Source organism: Oryzias latipes, chromosome 15 (assembly GCF_053564925.1).
Source record: "Oryzias latipes strain Hd-rR chromosome 15, Olatipes_Hd-rR_3.1".
Taxonomy (NCBI): Eukaryota; Metazoa; Chordata; class Actinopteri; order Beloniformes; family Adrianichthyidae; genus Oryzias; species Oryzias latipes.
In genome coordinates this window covers 30,658,759-30,677,885 of record NC_136251.1, presented here as the reverse complement: position 1 = coordinate 30,677,885, position 19,127 = coordinate 30,658,759, and the positions used below count along the sequence as shown (strand labels likewise).

At 43.7% G+C, this 19,127-nt stretch overlaps 2 long non-coding RNA genes across 3 annotated transcripts in view; one reads left to right on the top strand and one right to left on the bottom strand.

Annotated features, from left to right (window-relative positions):
- Positions 1–19,127, top strand: part of LOC144984076 (uncharacterized) — a 117,749-nt gene that overhangs the window by 82,491 nt on the left and 16,131 nt on the right. The gene's annotated exons all lie outside the window — the stretch shown is intronic.
- On the bottom strand, positions 1,410–9,998 carry LOC144984077 (uncharacterized). 2 transcript variants are annotated; one of them, XR_013647711.1, is made up of 4 exons: positions 9,751–9,998; positions 5,745–5,957; positions 5,477–5,595; positions 1,410–4,448 (listed from the first exon to the last, which is right to left on the bottom strand). It is a non-coding gene; the product is annotated as an uncharacterized LOC144984077 (long non-coding RNA). The 2 variants fall into 2 exon arrangements; XR_013647710.1 differs by lacking the exon at positions 9,751–9,998 and adding an exon at positions 6,448–6,578.

Genomic DNA, 19,127 nt, shown 5'->3' with positions numbered 1-19,127 from the left:
GCATGGCAGAGAAAGCCCACAGGTACGGTGCATTCACCTTTATGTCACTTCCTATTGAGAAGGCAAAGAGAGACTAAACAGCAGCACAGAGTCTAATGAAAGTTGAAATGGGCTGAGATGGTCGGAGGATTGCAGAGAGCCCTCATTCTCTGTCTTTGATGCTGCATTCCTGGACGGTGCACTCACCTTTATGTCACATCTCATTTCTGTCAGAAAGGTTCCAATGTATATACATAACAGGTCACTAACCATGAACAAATGCACATCTCCAGATTCATCCAGCGGTGGGAAGGTGCATCTGCATGACTCTGCCCACAGCTGGGACTTTGGAGGAAGGTGTGGTTCAGTTTTCTAAAGGAGCTCTGTAATTAGTGAGCCCAGCTGTGGAGGGATGTGGAGGACGAAAAGGAATTAAAGGGTTTTGTTGTCTTTGCCCCCTCATGTGAGCCACACACGCCTTCAGAGGTGAAACAAAAACCTAAAACACGCAGAAAGATCAAAATGAAATCACCTTCAACGGCACATTTCTGACTTTTTTTAATGTTTGGAGTGCAGCTGAAGTTGGTGCTGAGCGAGATGTGCCAGGACTCAGCTCAGGGATGCTGTGAAGACCAAGTACTGAGGCACACATAAGTTTGGAATGTCTCCAGGGGCCTCATTTATAAAACTTTGCGTAGGATTTGCGTCAGAAGTGGCGTACGGATGAAACATAGGACGTGCGTACGCACAGAAATATTCGGATTTATAAAACCGTGCGCACGCACATCCTACGCATCTTTCCCTTAATAAATCACAACCGATTCTAAATGCAGCGCAGCTTTTGCGGCTTCATGACACGCCCATAGTTGCCCATAAATAGTCCGTGAAACGCCCACAAATTAATATTCATGGCTTGCTAAATCATGGCAAACACAGAGGGGAAATCAAAAAAACGTAACTTCACTCAATGTGAAGTAGAAGTTATCGTTGGCGAGGTGGAAAAGAGGAGAAAAGTGTTGTTTGGAGGGCACAGTGTGGCCTTACTAATGCCAAAAAGGTACGTGAGCGGCAAACGGTGGCAGACGCCGTAAATGCTGTAGCCTCACAACCTCGGACGTGGCCGAAATAAAAAAGAAATGAAAGAAATGATCGGACATCAAAGTCGAGGCAAAAAAACGTCTAGCGCTGCATCGGCAGAGTGTGTCCGCCACGTGGGGGGGGGACACCGGAGCTGACCCCTCTTGATGAGAAACTGTCCGCTATTATTGGGGAATCCCTATTAAGTCCCCCTTATCGGCGTCCTCCTCCGCCTCAGTCACCTGACTGAGACGGAGGGGACGCCGACGCGCCAGGGTCAGGCTGACACAGGTAAGAGAAATAATTAAAATGAATGCAGTCAAGTCACATGTATGCAGGCTACACAATTACAGTTTATTAATATAGAACAATTTTATTTTAGTTGCTGGGTGTTCCAGCGGGGCCAGTGGTTACGATGCTGCAGCTGAGCAGCCGTCTGGCCCCAGCGTCTCCACGGCACGCGGCTCTCAACCCTCCAGCAGTGGGCGCGTCCTCACCGATGCAGTCCTTGAAATGCAGAGGGAAGTCAGTAGTTCAATCAGAGAGGTGGCCAAGGAGTTGGGCGAAATCAAGATCGCCCTGACTGAAATAAACTGCACGATGAGGGAATTCTTAAATAAATAATATTTTCCACACCTCTTTTTCTTTACAAGCGACGCATCACTTCCAAACGCTGGCGCACAGCAGCAGCGTTTGGCTCAAATGCGTGGGGATGGGGTTCAGGGTCGGGGCCAACACAGCAATCAGCGCCAGGGGGTAGAGGCACGTTTTTAAGCTGTGCCACATTGTGTAGCACAGCACATGCCAGCACGATTTGGCACACACTGTCACTTTCACGTGTTTCTTCCATCTGCCGACAGTGTCGCCGTTTCTCATTTAACCCGTTTTTGTGCGTATGCCTGGGTCAGAGCTTGCGTGGAGGACCGCACATTTTCCCGTCAAGTTTGCTTTTTATAAATCTCAACTATTGCGTAGAGAGTGGCGTACGCCTTCTTTTGTGCGTACGCAACGTTTATAAATGAGGCCCCTGATCTTGATTGAAGTGCTCAACTTGATGGTTGGTTTGGGGAAACCTGAACTCAGACTGACCTTGGTCTCTCCAGAATGTAACTACGAACTGTGGTCCACGATCCAAGGTACTGTTTTATGGAAGTCCATGCAGCCGAAACACAAGCCAAGTACCGATTCTTGCCCGCTCTTTGGCAATGTCTGCAGCGTGAACCAGTTTGGAGGATCTTTGCACAGTTCTTAAAATAACCATTACCTCTCTAACCGGAAAGTCCTTAAAAAGCAAGTCCATAGCTACAAAGGACCAAGGACCCCAGGAGCCTCCTTCCTGTCCTGCTACAACCAGCACTTTCCCATCAAACCATCTTCTGAACCCACTGAATCCCTTTTTGGGGTCACAAGCCTGCTGGAGGCAACCCAGCTACTGCTGAAGGGGACATACATCCTGAACTGGTCGCCAGTCTGTCACAGGGCCACACACACTCCTGAGGACAATTTAGAATCATTAATGAACCAATGAAGCATGTTTTTGAACTGTGAGAGGAAACAGGAGGGCCCGGCGAAAAAACCTTGGATATGCAAACTCCACACAGAAAGGTTGCAGCCAGGATTTGAACCAGAGTCTACTCAGTGAAAAGCAATAGTTCTACCCTCCCGTGCAGCCTCTTGGTTTCCTGGTATGCAAACAGCATGCAGAGATTTCTGGTGTTGTCCAAGTAATGTACAGAATGCCCAAAATGAAATTAATTTGCTTCTGCAGCCCTTCCTAATCTAGTGGATGCTGATCCTTACGTTCTCACTTTGTTTCTTTGCATTCACACTGAACTATACTGCACCAGAGTTCATCTGCAAGTGCTCATCTCCTTAAGTTGCATCAGGTTAAGTCCACACCAGAGCTACAATAAGCTTCAACCCTGGCAGATGAAGTCAAACAGTGTGAAAGTGCCCTCTGAGAGATGAAAACACCAGTTTTTGACTCAGGGCCACTTTCCCCTAGAGAAGAAAGAGATCCCTGCTGACAGTAAATGGGGGCTTGTTGTGGGCAATGACACTAAAAAGCACATTTGACTTCAGGGTGCTCCTCCAGTGATCCGTTGGTCAGCAGTTATGTAACAGGCTCTAAGCTCATGTATGCTTTTTTATAACTGCTATATACCAGGAATGACTCTCAAAGGTTTTTTTTTTTTCTTCCTCAGCATGATCAAACATATTATTTGTCTGTGCAGACTTTAATGCAGTCGATTTACACTTTAACCCAAGCTGAAACAGTACTCATGCAAACAGGATAAACCCATTAAGCCTCTCAGTAGCGCTTCATCCTAACTAGAAATGCATTTTTGCTCCTAAATTAAATGTGTACCTGTTTTAGATCATTTCCAGCTGCTGCATTTTACATTTCACAAAGACTATGTATGGATCCACACTGGAGTCTAAGGAGGAAAATTTGAGATGGAAAATAAAAGGAATATTCATTTTTCAAATGAGAAATCATTCTGTTCTATACTTCTGGTTGACATTTGCCCATCTATTGATGTAAACTGGCTTTTCACAGAGACTTCTGAGGGTATTGCATTTTGTTATTGTATTAAAATGCCCCATTCAGCGCTCTAAGTAGTGAGTAGCCGAAGACTCACTTCAACCTGAAATCTGACTTAAGTAAACAGTTCGCCCACCATGTTAAGTGTGTTTTAGAAACGCAAAGCAAAACCTCTCCAGACCTTAAAGTGCTAAATATTGTCTTTGACATTTTCTTTATAATAGGCTGAAGTAATGATATTTAATAACAAAACATAATTTTATGCTAAATTTTATTAATTACAAGCATTTCCATCAACAGTTTGATTGGCTAAAGTCCAAAAACAAAAACTATAACCAAGTGAACCTTCCAAAACACGTTATATTAAGCTAACAGATGGGAGATAAAAGGAGGTTATTCTTTATCTGCCCACACAAATGACCTTCAGTCCGCCCACACACAGATTCTAGGGATCATCAGTCTGTGGGGGCAACAGTGCTTTTACGCTGAGGGTAAAAAAAAAATCCTGCTGGCTGGGGTCCCTTTCATGCATGTAGGTCAGAACAACCTGCAGCAGCGACGTGCTGTTGGAGGATGGATACTGACACCTTCATGCAGATCTGTCCGACCCTGAGAGAGTGTGACTGAGTCCTCCTGTCACAGGGCCAATTCCCTACAAGGACACATTCAGCTGTTGCAGCCCGTCCAGTTCTGATGTCACGGAGCAGGCCGCCGCCTCGCTGTCACGGGAAACGCTTCACACCTCCTCTGCATGTCAACTGAAGCTGCTTTCACACACTATTAACTGCTGAGCGACTCAAAATGCTCATGCACGAGCGAGAATCCGACTTCAGGGGACGTCAACACACTGTGGAGGGGAGTGGGAGACGAGGAGGAGATCACAAGAAGCTCTGTTCAGTTCATCGTTATGAATCAGGAGCAGACAAAAATATCCAGTATTTGTGATGTAGAAAACACGCTGGGCGGAGCCACAAGCTTCCTGCTCCGCCCCATTCTGATGCATCCACCATCAGACAGACAGATCCGTCTTTGTTTTCCTGGTCTGAGCGGGAATCTGGATCCAAACTGGACGGCTGCATAGCTCTGACATTGCTCGCCGTTTTTGTTGCACCCAGTGTGGTTGTGAGGCGCCGTAAGCTAGTGGGAGAAAGTGCGAACAGATGCATAACAGGAACTGGGGGTGCACTTGCTCCGCATCAACAGTCCCGCCCACAATTCAGAGGTGAATTTCTAAAGAACTGCAGAAACTAAAGGACACAGGTTGTTTGATTTTGCTTAAAAAGGACATATTCCTAATTAAAAGACCATTAGGAATGCTTCCATGTTGTCGTTGAAAAAGCCTCACAGCTGATGAGCAGAAACAGACTCATTTTGGATCAGAGTGATGACGCTTCATTCAGAGGTTTTTGCCAGATTTTGTATTTTTTTAAAAACACCTTTTGTTTTTTTTTAGTTTCCACCTTCTGCTCAGTCATTGCTACCTGCTCCTAACCTCAAACCTTTTTTTCCAAACTGAAACAACCTACAATTTGCCAAAGGGTAAACGGTGTGTGTAAAGTGTGAGGGGTGAGGAGGACGCGCATGTGAACGCCACATGCAATTCTGTTGAAAGCTCCACGCACGGCTTGGTGCCATCAGTTGTTGGAAAGGCTGAAGTGATTAATTTCTGTGTTGGGTCTTGGGCTGATTGGACAAGCCCTTTTGGGAGGGCTGGACTGATTGGATGGTTCCTGTTTCTACACGGCGGTGGCTGAGATGGGGGGGGGGGGGGGGGTTGTCCTGTCTCTCACTCTCGCCGCCTCCTCTCCCCCTCGAGATCGGCCACAAATTAATACAAATCAGAGCCCTCCTCCACGCCTGAGCCCCCTCACTCACCTTCCCCCCAGGTAGGATGGAGGACGCAGGAGCAGGTGCAGCCGAGTGAAGAGCAATCGCGAGAGAAATGATTGGAACATCAGGAGCTTTTGTGCTCCCGAGACAACACGCACGTGGAACTGTGAGGTGGAGATCAGAGATATGGAAAACAGGACAAAAGAAAAACGCAGAAAAAGTCCACAACCATTAAAAAAGGGAGCAATCAGGAAGCAAAATCACGGTTTAGTGAAACCAAACAGGACCGGAGTCTGAATTTAAGCTCACTCACCACTGGCAGGGTGGGAGGCTGTTATTCCAGGTGACACAAAGAGGGCAGCTGCAACAAAACAGCGGCGGGAACAGAGTGACCCCTTCTGGTCTGAAGGCTGGTGAGGATGAAAGGAGGGGGCTGTCCCGCCCAGACCCTCTCTGGATGCTGGATCATCATCTCCAGCCATCAAACAGCTCTGAGAAATGTGCGGTGTGGTTTTCTAAATGAGTTCTTTCCAAAGGAAAAGAAGAAACATTTGATTTTTAATGGAGTCTTACCAACTATTTATAGGTTAACTATTCAAAATGGCTGAAAAGAAATGTAGACGGCAGAATCATTTAAACTAACAAACGTCACAGATTTGACAATTTCAGTTTTATTCTTTTAGGTGGTTGTATAGAGAAAATACTTTTTTTTAACCTCCGAGAATATTTACATATTTAACCAAAATCCAGGTTTGAAATGTTGATTTTTTTATACTTAATTTGATCAAACTTTTAAAGAACATGAAGTTTGTATAACAGACCCAGACAGCATTGATTTATTTGATTTTCTTTTAGTTTGCTGTCAATTATCATTCCAAACAGTTTTTTTTAAATATTTTTGTTGCCTTTGTTGTGATTTCAAAGTGTTTTATGCAAAGTGGAACTCTTTTCAAGTATTCAAGTTTAGATAAACTCATTTTGGAATCATTTTTTTAACTCTTAATTGTCTCACATACTGTTTAGAGTTTGACGGGACTGACTGCTGTCACAGCTTTCCTCTGCACAAAGGTCAGAAAAACTCCTGTTATCACATCATAAAATGCCATTTTCTCCATTATGAAGCTTCTGCACTGCAGCCAGGACTGTTGTGGTAGGAATCAAACTATTTTTTTTAATGATTTCAACACCTGAGGGCTCGTTTGAATAATTGAGTCCAGGTGAGGCTGGTTGTGTTTGTTCAGCTCGTGGACCATGATGTTCAGGTGAGAGAAGCTGCCCTGCAGCCTAATTATTGAAATCTTTTTAAATGAGGATTTAAAAAAAAAATGTTTTAAATGAGGATTCATCTATAATTTTGGAACCTCTCAGTTTCTTATGTTTGAAACCTAAATCCTAAAGGCGGCTGTTCTCACACAAACAGGCTCTTTATTAGAAAGTTCAGTTTGTTTTTCAGCAACTTTAAGAAGAAAAAGTCCTTCTGTGAAGTTTTACATCGACCTTTCATTGGAAGTGGCCGCTTGTGAACGTAGCTTTTCAGTCGCTCAATCTGTGGACATAAAAAAATACTTTTTTCTGTGTAATCTCCTTCATGGACGTCCCCTCTAGTAATTGGGTAGGGCTATCCGCGCGGTCACGCCTAACAAGTGCTGGAATACTCGACACCGTAACAGCTGAGCTCTGTGACACGTCTGCATCCAAACCCAGATAAATGGCTTCCTCTGACGGGCTCCACACCCTCTAGGTCACCCGTCTCCTCAGCGGCAGACGATGCAGACGTGGTTTCATTGATCAGAGCTCTTGCTTTTGTTTTCCCCCATGTCGAGTTTCCGCTGCTGCACTCGTACGTTCTCTCAAAGACCTCCGTCAATAAGTGGCTTTCTGTGTTGAGCTAAAGATTCAAGCATCCCTGCAGGGATGAGACTCAGAATCCTGGTGAACTACATACCAGACTTTGAGGCTTCTGTTTTTCTGTCAACTTATGATTTTTAGTCATTTTCACACTTATGTCATACAGAGAGCATGCCGAAATAAAATGCTTATTAGTAACATGTAAGCGCTACATATTAGCTGCATTAATGTATTGACAAAAACACCTGACCTAGTTTTCAACTATTAATAAAACCTGACATTTTGACCGTGTCTTGAACCTCTCAAAATACCTTCGTCATCATTAAGCGGAACTAGAAATATTCCATAAAGAAGAAATGATTGCATGTCGCCGAGGTTAATGAGGACATATAGCCTTAAATGAAAAAATTAAAAACTAAGTCCAGATGCCAGGACTCGACTGAAAAACGCAATAGACTGCGGTTTAACTGGATACACGCCGTCTCACCTGCTCCTGTTTAAAGAAACGAGAGAATGGAATGAAATATTTCACACTAGTTGGTTTGAATGCATAGGTATGCGTGTGTGAACAGTATTTGTATTGTGTACATGTTGATGTGTGAACATTTTTGGAGCCAACAGGTATGTTTATAATGTTTGAGTGTGTGTGTGGACAGGCCCCGCCCCTTATGGACTTGTATTACGTCTGAACCTCACTGTAATGATTATAACCATCCAGCAACTTTTTGCTTCATGCTGCTTCATGAGTTTAGCCCCCCCTCATTCCCCCCCCACCACACACACACACACACATCCCTCTCTCTTCCTCCCTCCTTTCCTTTTCCGTCCGGTCCAACACAAAAGATTTTCAAATATGATTAAAATGAATAAAGTTTGGCCTCGATTCCAAAAGGGGTTTATTCAGACATACCTCTGGTTTGTCAGAAGATTCAAAACCCCTGTTGTTAAAGTAAAATATGTCCAACACAAGAGGCCTTCAGCTCTCATTTGTCTGCCCAGCTGTTGGACAGGACAAGTTAGGAAAAAAAAAAAAGAACTGAATGGACGGAAATCAACAGCACAGACTTAGTACCTCTTGGTACATCCAGCTGTAAACGGATCAGAACTTTGGTTGATTTTGTTTGGTATTGCCCCACTTTTCCTGTTTCCAGTATCGGTTACTCAACCTCACATTTAGACGTGTTAAATCCCTCATTAAGGATGTTTTAGACTGCACTGAAGTTTGTGGAATTACGGGTAACTTTGGCCTCTTATAAACAAAGGTTAACATTTCACAAATCATCTTTTGGTCTGAAGGAGTGCAGATCCTCCCATCAGTGGACCAGACCTTCAGTCTTCTCTCCATGTGAGCTATAGGATCTATGACTGTTGTCTCTCATTTGGGAAGCCTTCAGTTTCTTTACTCTCTGAATGTCAGGAACGGATTCATGTCGCTGTTCCAAACACGTCACGGCGTCCCAGTGATTTTGTTGATGTATTGACTCCCGGCTTCATCTCTCCGGTTGCTGACCCTTTTGGATCGCGTTAGATCATCATTTTCAGTGTCATAACGCTGTGGTGAAGGTTTTCCTCTGGTTTAACTGTCGGTGCATACTCTCTATTGGTCTAGCTGTGGTTCCAACACTGTCATCAAGCTTCCTCACTCCTTGTTTTGCCTACAAGAGCTTAGCGTAAACTTTGTACTAGCAGCTGATCCCTTAAATCATCGGATCCAGTTCTTAGTCCATGAGCGGATGAGAAAAGGCTGTGAATCCACCGGTTGGTAGCTCTTGAAGACCAGGAGACTTTAGTTTTTATAGTTTTTAACGCAAATTAATTTTAGTTTTTTTGTGACAAGTAAGCTAGCCTCTGTTTTTCTTCATGAAATAAAGAGAGAACTTCTATATTTTTTGTTTCAGAAAGATCCTCAGCCAGTAGGTCCTTTGAACCTTTTCTACGTCATTGTAGAAGACTGAACCAGTGCTCTGATCAGTCTCTCCCCCTGGGTGCTGGTCATTGACTCTATCCATAGAAAGGTCATCCATAGAAAGTAGTTTACTTCCCCCTCAAAACAAATGAAGTCTTTTCAGGCGCCATCTTTCTGTGATGCGGACGCCATCTAAGTCGACGCTTCAACGTTTCTATGTTTTTTTAGACATCTGATTGGTCAATCAACTTTCAGCTTGAATAACTTGAACTACAGTAAAACTATCATGATTGTTTCCTGTTCTCTGTAACAGTCATGTATAACTGCTGCATCAAGAAGGTACTAAAGTGCTATCCAAGTATGCGTCATTTACCATTTGTTGTCTGGCGTCCAAATGGTTTGATCCACAATAGAAACCTGCTTTTCCTCTGTTTTGTGGAACTGAGTATGTTGGTTTTTGGTTCTTTTATCCCACTTTGTGTCTTCTGCATTGGGTTTATGTTGTGCTGTTCTCTGCTCTAGAGGTCAGGTACCCCCCCCCCCCCCCCCCCCCCCCCACACACACCTCTTTGCCTCGTTTGTTTGTTCGCTGCTGCTGCTTTGGCCTCATTCAGCCCAGCCGACTGGAGAACTGCAGTTTCCCTCCTGTCACCGCCGGGCTTTCAGAGCTGCTGTCGGGCGGAGTAGATGTTCTCCCTGAGCTGCTTGGTCCTGCCGCTGAGGACGGGTCCATTTTGTCCCTGATGGGAGTTTTCTCCCTGGAAGTGTCATTTGGGGTGACTGACATCTGTGGACTTCTGCCCTTCCTGTTGGGACTACCACAGTAACCCACCCCAGGGTTTTCTGCAAACAAGTTTTTACAGTTTAAATAAAATTATATTTCAGATTATAAACATGAAATATGGGTATTTGTTCATTTTGTCATTCTGGGGCCATTATGAACCAGGGAATTTATGCCTAAATATGTTTATCATTTAGAAAAAAATCCATTTTGCAATTATAAAGAGCATCTTAAGTTTGAAGTAAATGTTTTCACATATAAGGAGGAGCTGTGTTTTCAAATAGATGCTCTAGGTTTTTTCTCTCCACAGCCCGGTTCCTATATGACAAATAGTATCTGTCATAGATGATTCTTGGTTCTGATCAAACACACCTGACCCAGGTACCAAGCAGCAGGCTTAAAGGAGGATCTAGTAGGATATAAAGTTGCGTAACGTTTGTGCCCATTTACAAACTATAACGTCATTCATCTAAATATTCTGCAGAGTTTTTGTACACAGAACATTTATGGGTTTTCCATCACTTTAAGATAAAACAAAATTGGTCTCCTTTGTGGTTTTAAAACCTTTTAAATCTGATGTGATGTTTAGCTTTTCTTCAGCTCGAACTCATTGCAGATTTTAGCTTCCGACTTAGCAGGATCCTCAATAAAATGGATCAGATTGTTAAAATAGTTTTGAATTCAGTCAATGGGTAAAACTCCACACGTCTCCTTTTGTGCTGATAATCACGATTACCCAACAAACGTCTAATCTCAGCGGGAGATCTGCTATTGATCATTCCAGGACGTGTTGCTGCTCTGTCCTGACATTCGCTGCGCTGCTCTCAACACCAAAATCTGCATTTGCTGCGCGTCTGTCAGGGAGGAGACATGTGGCGTTTTGTTCACTGTGATATGAATCCTCACGGGACGCCACAGATTGACAGATCTGCTTCATCTCACTTTATGTATGCATCATGTCGTCAAGGCGAGCGCCTCAAATGAACCGGAGGCTTTAGCCCACATCAAGGGAGACGTCCTCAGAAACGTTTCTTTCATGCTGCCAACATACGGGGATTAGCGGCTTATTGTCAGGTTGTCAAAAATGATTTGGGGCTGCCGATCGTCTCTGTGATAATGGTAAATGTCGGCTCAGACAGTCCTGAGCTCCAACCGGTGCAGGAGCTCTCTACTGAACTGCTAAGAATAGCACAAATGAGCAGAAGCCTAAAAAGAGCCTGCAGCTCTTCTAGCAGTACTGTGATGTGAGCATTATCGTCTCGGCTAATAGGTCTGTTTGTAGCTCAGAGCGAAGTGCAGTGGTGACAGTGGACGGTCACCCACCCTTTGGCCTTTTGGCCTGATTTGTTGCCCAGATGTAACGAGGTCATCTCAAAAGAAACGTGTTGCTAAAGCCTGTCGTTTTTCCACGCCTTAACCGCAATAGTCAAAATGTTTTGTGTGAGAAATTTAGAAATTGACAAAGTATTTTTAACTATATCACTGTACATTACGTGTTCATTGTTTTTATCTGTCATCTTGTTTTTATGGTGTCATTTTTAGGATCATTTCTTTCTGTTTCCTTCAGTGTGGCATGTGCGATTGTACGCTAAACTGAATTTCTCTGTATGTAGACTAATCAACTATTCTCTACTATGATGACATTATTTTTTAGTAAAGATTTGTCCAGACTATGTTGTAGATTTCAATTTGATCTAATGTGTTCAGTTTTATCCAGTTTTTTTGTTGAATGCGTTAATGATTGTTTTTAAGGCAAGATCTTTAACCGTTACTGGCATAAATGCTGGATGGATAGTGAACTTTTGACTCAATTACCATATATGAAATCTTCGGCAAGACCCTTCATACTACAGGGAGCCAAGTCTGGGTCTCCCTGTGCCGGTGTGGGTACCGGATGAAATACAGGGCTGTGTCAGGAAGAACATCAGGTGTAAAAATCTCTGCTTTGGAGACCCTGGAAGGTAAACATATTTAATGACCATGAAACTATACACTTATTTTGCCGTTTTTCATGATGTCTGATGTTAACAAGCGCTTGCACATCAACACGGATCTCCTCTTTACATTCAGAGTCAGACCCTTTCAGTCGGGCAGCAATGGCTCTGATTTGAGCGGCGGTCGACCTGGAGGTCCGTCCTAAAGGGCTGTAAGTGTTGGAGCGTCTTTGTCGTGGGTTCGAGTCCTACAGAGTAACCCAAACTGCTAGGAAGTGTGGAGAAAGCAAAAGGCGTAACCCTTGTGCTATCCTAGGCACTTTAACGTTGGGAGTTGGGTCATCTAGACCCACTAGACAGTGCTCTGAACCTTTTTTCTTCAATGATTTGTGATCTTCACGGTGTCCATGGATTACATGAAATCTCTCCACCTTTATCCACCTTTGTCATGGTAGGGAGAACACATCAATGGAAGGGGGGGTCATCTAAGATGGCACAAGGGTTAAACCCTACTTTCAGAAATAAAATCTGTTCCTTTTTGTCAGGAAGAGGAGGATGAAACTCAGAAGAAACAAGCATGCACATTTTAACAGGTAATGACGGTGACTGAAGGATGATGCTTAACTGAAAACTCTGGTATTCATCACGCTGAAGGCGTTTCAAACGCAAAAATGGTATGGATCATTAAAAAACGAAACCTCGTGTGACTGACTTTAGTCACATGCACCTGTATGGGGGGTTTGACCCGTACGGGTGCTGTGGGTTTTTGGTTTGTCCGGCCCCCGTGAAGGGGCGTAGAGAGGAGCGTCTGCATCATAAGGTGCTTCTTCAGTGAGTGTTCACTACGACCTGCAGCATGCCCACAGAGAAAATGTGCGTGAACAGGTCTACGACCTAGATTGTTTTTTTGTGTTTCTTGTATAGGCGTTCCCATTTTCACCCAAAGACAGCTCGTATTTACCCCTTAAGGGTAGATGGGACTATCGCTTTTGCACAAACCAACAAAGATGAACTAAGGTGGCACCAATCCTTTTTGGTTGTTCTTGGAGCTCTGGATGCTGCTGACCCACTTGCCTTCTGGCACACACTGGCTCTCTTTTATCAATCAGTGTGCAGAGGGCCCTTCATCCTTACATGCTGGCTATTTTCGTAGTTCTGTTCAGGGGGGTTCATGGATGCTGGCACCTTCCCAGCTACTGTCGAACAAAGATGGGTTCACCCTGGACAATTTACTCGTCTATGACAGGGCCACTGAAAGCCTACGGCGTTCACACCTAAGAGACTATTTAGAGTCATCAATTAATCTGTTAAGCATGTTTCTGGACTGTGAGAGGAAGCCCCAAGGACACACGGGTGCAGGAAAAAATGCAGCTTGGATTCAAACCAGGGCCCTCCTTGCTGTTAGGTGGAAGTGCCAGCCACTACACACCATGCGGCTCGCCAACCGACGAGTTAATCGACGGATTTTCAGCTCTGTCCTCCGGTTAGTTATGAGCTGTCCAGGTGAAGTTCTTCCTCCTGGAGAACGGCGGCGTTGATGACTGCGTTTAACGGGGGCTGTATGTAGGTCAGCCAGGGTCTGTTTTTCTGCAGGTTTTGTCAAAGTGCTGTCTCATTGGAAAAGGCAGCAGGAAGAGGACTCCAGGGCTACAAGGGGTCGCAGAGGGAGGCTTTCAGCTCCATCACTCCTCCTCGTCTGTCATCATTCACACCCGACTGCTTTCTTATGGTCTGGCCATCAGTGAAATGGTGCATTGTGCATCGCTCTATGAGCCCACGAGCCGTGCTCCCTTTAGCCTTGTCCATTACAGCTTGTTCTTTGGGAAACTTTCCGACTCTAAACAACCCAGCATGAGCTCCCTTTATCTCAGCCTGATGACAGAATGACTCCAAATCCTTCCTTAAAGCCCCTTTCCCCGGAAACCTTTATGTCCACAGGGCTAAACGCCATGCAGCCCCCTTTCTACTAATCACCTCTAAATTTGATGCTTTCAGCTATTTCACAGGCTGACTATTAAAATTTTCTGTCCTCAAGGCAAATCATTATTCTAAAAAAAAAAAAAGAGGGGAGGGCATCTGCTGCAAAAAGTGGAGCACCGTATGCTTTTTGATATGATTTCATGTCAAGTGTTCATTTGTACACGAAATGGAAATGGTCAAACTGCCAGATTGAAAGAAACTCTGATTGGCTTTGAAACACGTTTTGAGACAAAGAACAAAAAGTAGCATGCAGCTTGAGCAACAGTGAGTCGATATGCTGATGTGGTCTGGCAGTTATGTCAAAGGGGACCTGCTGTCACTCCAAATGTCTCGGTCGGCTTTTCAGACAGCCGCTAAATCCAAGAGAAGCAAAGAAGAGGAATGATTATAGAAAAAAAAACTCCAGACAACAACCTTGAGTCTAAATTAAATTCTAAAAGACTTATTGTAGGACAGAGACATAAATATTAATGCAAAAAGATTTATATTGAAAGAGTGTCTCTGTGTCCGCTGGGATATTGCCTGGAATATATAGTAATATTGTTAGGAACCGGCAGTGCCACAGTGGAGGCGGTACATCCATCATGGCTGAATAAGGGAAGGTAAAGGTCAGGTTTGGGCGCATCAGTCACATCCAGGCGGCTCTGGGGAGAGCGCCGAGGAGGAGGGCGTTGATGAGCCTCACTCAGCAGAAGGGGGTGTATTTGGTGGGTGCAGACAATTAGGCCAACGTTAATCCTCCATCTGCTTTTTCTTTTTTTTACATCCCAGTCCAATCACCCATACGGAGCAGGTTTTCAAAGCATCAGGACAAAGTACTTCCAGTCGCAAGAAAATCCCTGACAGCGAACGAGGAAACTAGATAAAGTCTGTTTTTTCTTACTTTCCTCTCAGCAACGTTCCATTAGTTTCCTCTCACCTGCAGCTGCTTCCTCTCTGGTCGTCTCCTCCCTTCTGTCTCTCTCCATTTCTTTTCCTGTCTTCCCTTTCTGCCAAAACCACGGGCGTCTCACCGCTTCATGCGCCCACGTTTTGCACACATCTTTCCACTTTACTTCCCCAATAGTCTCGGTGGCGCTCACTTCAGCGAGATCATGAAAGCATGAAGTTCTGGCCCAAGCAGCTGTGATGTGTTGTCCCACGGCTAGCAGAGCAGAAAGGCACAGATGTTTGTGAGGAGGAGATGCAGGCTGGTTTTTTCAGGACTCGCTGAAGCCTACCTGCTCCTCCTGACAGCAGTCTGAAGGAATCAGGATGCGTCTGATGAAGCGTTTGTTGGCTTGTCAAACGCCGTGTGCATCTGACACGGCGTGGACATTTTTAACGCTCACAAATTGAGAGTCACATCTTTAAGAAACAAGACGGGGTGGGGTGTGCAGACGGTTAAAAACCCTCTCCTGTGTTTGACTTTTGGATTTAATCTCCAGCAAACTCGACCTTTGAAACGGTTTGTCCCAACACGTGCAGGATGTGGATTTTCTTGCATTCTGATTGGTTTTGAGGCAAAAAGTACTGAAAATCTGCCATTTAACTACATATATGCCAAGTTCTTACATTTACTCAATGCAAATAGGAAAAGGTAGGTCCTTTTTATTAAAATAAAGGTCCAAGATGCCAAATATTTGGAGTGGTAGTGATTTTTAAAAGGGCTTTTATACACTCTGCAGTTTTCATGTCATCGGCTCATTGCCTTTACAAATTTATGACAGGCTTTTTATTTATTTTTTTAAAAGGGACCCTGGCAGCAGACGGATGAACAGAAACCACAACAACAAACCCTGGAGTTTGGGGTTAATAATAATAAAATCAGAAGGTGTCAGTTATTTTCTGTGAGGAGTATATCATCACTGCTTCTTCTGATTGTTCTTAATTTGCGCAGAACTTTAAATAATGTATTTAATTCGAGAGCCCAGTGGCACATCAGTTTATTAGTTTATCATTTTTTTAATATATAAACTAATGAAAACCACGAACAAACAACATAACCCACACTTTTTCTGTTTCATTTCAATCTGATTCTGACGTTTTATTTTGGAAAACCTTTGGATTTTCTCTTCCACATCCGCATCAAAGGTCTCAAAAAAGAATCCATCCCCTTCTTTCTTAATGTCTCTGCTCCGATCACTAAGTTGAAACCACTGAGGAAGCAAAATTAACAAAAAAACAACATTTTTGGAAAGTTTGTTTTCACAGAAAAGAGCCAGCGAAGAAACAGAAGAGAATTTAACAGACAAAAACAGGAGTCTTTGCTCCAAATATGGATTTATGGTAACAGTTATTCCCATAGATCATATTAATGATGCAGAATATTCAGCAACCGGCTGTCTAATGTTACGTCGATGCTGCTAATAAAGTTGTCCAAACGGTGGATTTACGTACATTCAGAAAATACCAGCTTTAGTTTAGCTTATTTTTGTATTAAGTTGGACAAGGTTGAAGTTGGCGTCTGACGTCAACACCTAAAGGTCTTTTAAAGTTTCTACTTGATGGTGCAGCAGCAGCTTTTGTCACAACTCTTGAGCCTCAGTTACAACATTTCATTAATCAGAGTTTGTTTTCCAGTAAGAAAGTTGTGTTCAATGCAAATATTTTTAGATGAAAAATCTATTTTTTGAGGAAAATCCCTGCCTTGAATAAATAAAATTGCTGCTACTCATCTTTGTTGATAAAAATGATGATGATGATGATGATAAATGCACCTCCTGCAGTCAGAATCAGGCTGAACTCGGTGTGGACCACAGGGCAAAAATCCAAAAGTCAGGGGTTGGATGCACTTGCTGAAGAGGAAACGACCATCTGCTGAGATTTTCTGCCCGTCTAAAAAAGCCGTGACATTTACTGGTTCATTTCAACTGCCAGTCATTTTAATTCGTCTTTTATTATCTCATAATTAATGCTGTGTAAAATGGATTGGACTTGATGTGCTTCAAATAAAAAGATAAGGAATGTTGAGGGGGGTTGTGGCTGACTCTGATTTTATACACAGAACGACGTGCCGATTCATAAAAATGTGCACGAGCGCCGTCTTGGTGGATGAATACAGATTCAGAATGAGCTGTCAGCTGAACCGGGACAACCCATGCATCAACCCGGCCCCAGGGAGAGCGTGCTGCAACCACTGCAGTTGCTACAGGTGGTCCGGTGACCTTCAGTGGTGCAAACGGGTCACAGAGAGGGCAGCCCTGCCTCACAGCTCACCCGACGAGGCTTAGCATCCTGAAATTTGTGGGACCAAAGAACAAACCAAGCATTTCTGCCTATCATATCATAATTTAAGCAAATTCCAACAGCTGGAAATGTTTTATGTGTGGTTCTCTGAAAGGTGCATCTAAACAGCAGCAGGACCGAACGCTGCTCCACTTTAAGGGGCTTTTTCTTTCACTAGACCTCATTCGGTTACAGATGAACAAACTGAAAACTTAAATATTAGGATCAGTATCCTTTTTAGCGTTAAAGAAAACCCTTTAGTGAAACCGAGCATCATCAGAGACGTTACAGGTCGAGTTAAACAAAGGCAGATCAGACACAATAAATATTTTAAACATAGCTAAAAACGTTACATTCAAAACTGTAGGTGCTGAAACTTTGCGAAGTTGTATGTATTTAAAAACTCGCCGCATTGTGATATGGGGTTTATCTTTCCGCTTGTTTGAACAATTTTAACACCTTTTTCTTGATGTAAATCTGGATTTGTGCGGCCTCAGTTCCAGTCGGCCATTTAGGCGGGGGAGCGTTGCAGCTCTGGGTGAGGTAACTAGCTGAGTAAGAGGTTTGGCACCCAGGAGTTGCTACACAGTACAGAGTGTCGCTGCTCTTCACTTTCAGCAGATTGGTTAGAGGATGGGCCAGTGGGGTTCTGATCGCTTGAGACTGTTGCACCAGTCCAGAGCAGAGGGTGGAGCACTCAAGTCTGTGAAGAGGTGGAGCTGAGCTCAGAACAGGACAGCTCAGTCCGGAGAGTTTGGTGGAAAACCTGCTCAAAGCAAGAAGAGCTTTTTGATAGTGTCAGCATATTTTACAGCAAGACGGACTCTGCCTTCCTTCAATTTGATTGGCTCTTTTTCTAGCCAATCCGAGCTGATGAAGTGGAATTCAAGCCGCTGACACATCATCCGTTTTGCATCTTTTTGTCTTTATAATGTAGTTCAAATGCAAAAAGCACAGGTATGAAGGTATCTTTTATTAAATTACATTTTAGAGTGCCGTCTCAGTTCTGAACAATGACTCATCTGGAAAGTTTGGAGCAACTTTAATCGGTTTCTGCCCCCTTTACTGCCTAATATTCACTTTTCAGAATAGCCACAGCTTTGAAGAACATCCTAACAAAATAGTTTTATCATACAATCAATTTAAATAGTTTGAAGATGCTGCCTATGGAGATTCCAAAACAAAACCCAGTAGGGCAAATTTTTCTTTACCGTAACTTTAATTCATCTTTAAAAACACATTGAATGAATAAAAACTGGAATGAAACATCCATCAACTCCTAAAGTGACTCAAGCACGTGTCCTGCTAAAGAAGAGATCTGCTGATGTACTTTGCAAATCCTTTGGTTTGATTACTGGCAGAAAGATTTGGCCTCTAGCCGGAAAAAGTGGCGTGTGGTTCCAGCAAACAGCACTGGCCCGGCCCCGCTTGATGAAATGCTTTCCGAAAAGGCCACCTCTTCACATTTGTAAAAGTCACCTTCTATTATCTTCCACTTGTGAGAGTCTGGTGTTCTCGGCGCTCTGTAATATTATCTTTCACAAGTGTGGCAGGACCAGTGTGACATTTGTAAACCGTCACTTTGCCTCCTTTTCCCTCAACGTCATGTCTTCAAGTCCCCTCGCATGCAGCCGACTGGGGCGGCAGCCAGCAAGACTCGCCGTCCTCCGGCTTAAGGCCACCATGTCACTGTCCTGGTATTTTACAGAGCAGCCCACACTCCAGATCGCAGGTCTCGTGCCGCAAATGTGAGGGAATTTCGTTGGAAAACATTGTTCTAATAATAACAGAGCCTAATGACTGCTGTGCATTTGGTGGGCGGGTGAAATGTAATGTGTAATTGGCTCAACGAATTGGAATGTGTGAAACGGAGGTGTAAAGACAAGAAACCTTCCTCTCTGTATCGTTAAAAACTGTGGTGTGTAGGGATTTTAATAGAATCGCTATCTTCAAATTGAGACTGTGGGCATGTTTTTTTTATTATCATAGACTATAAAGTCTTTTTAATATCTGCTTTTCAGGTTTTTCATCAACAAATTA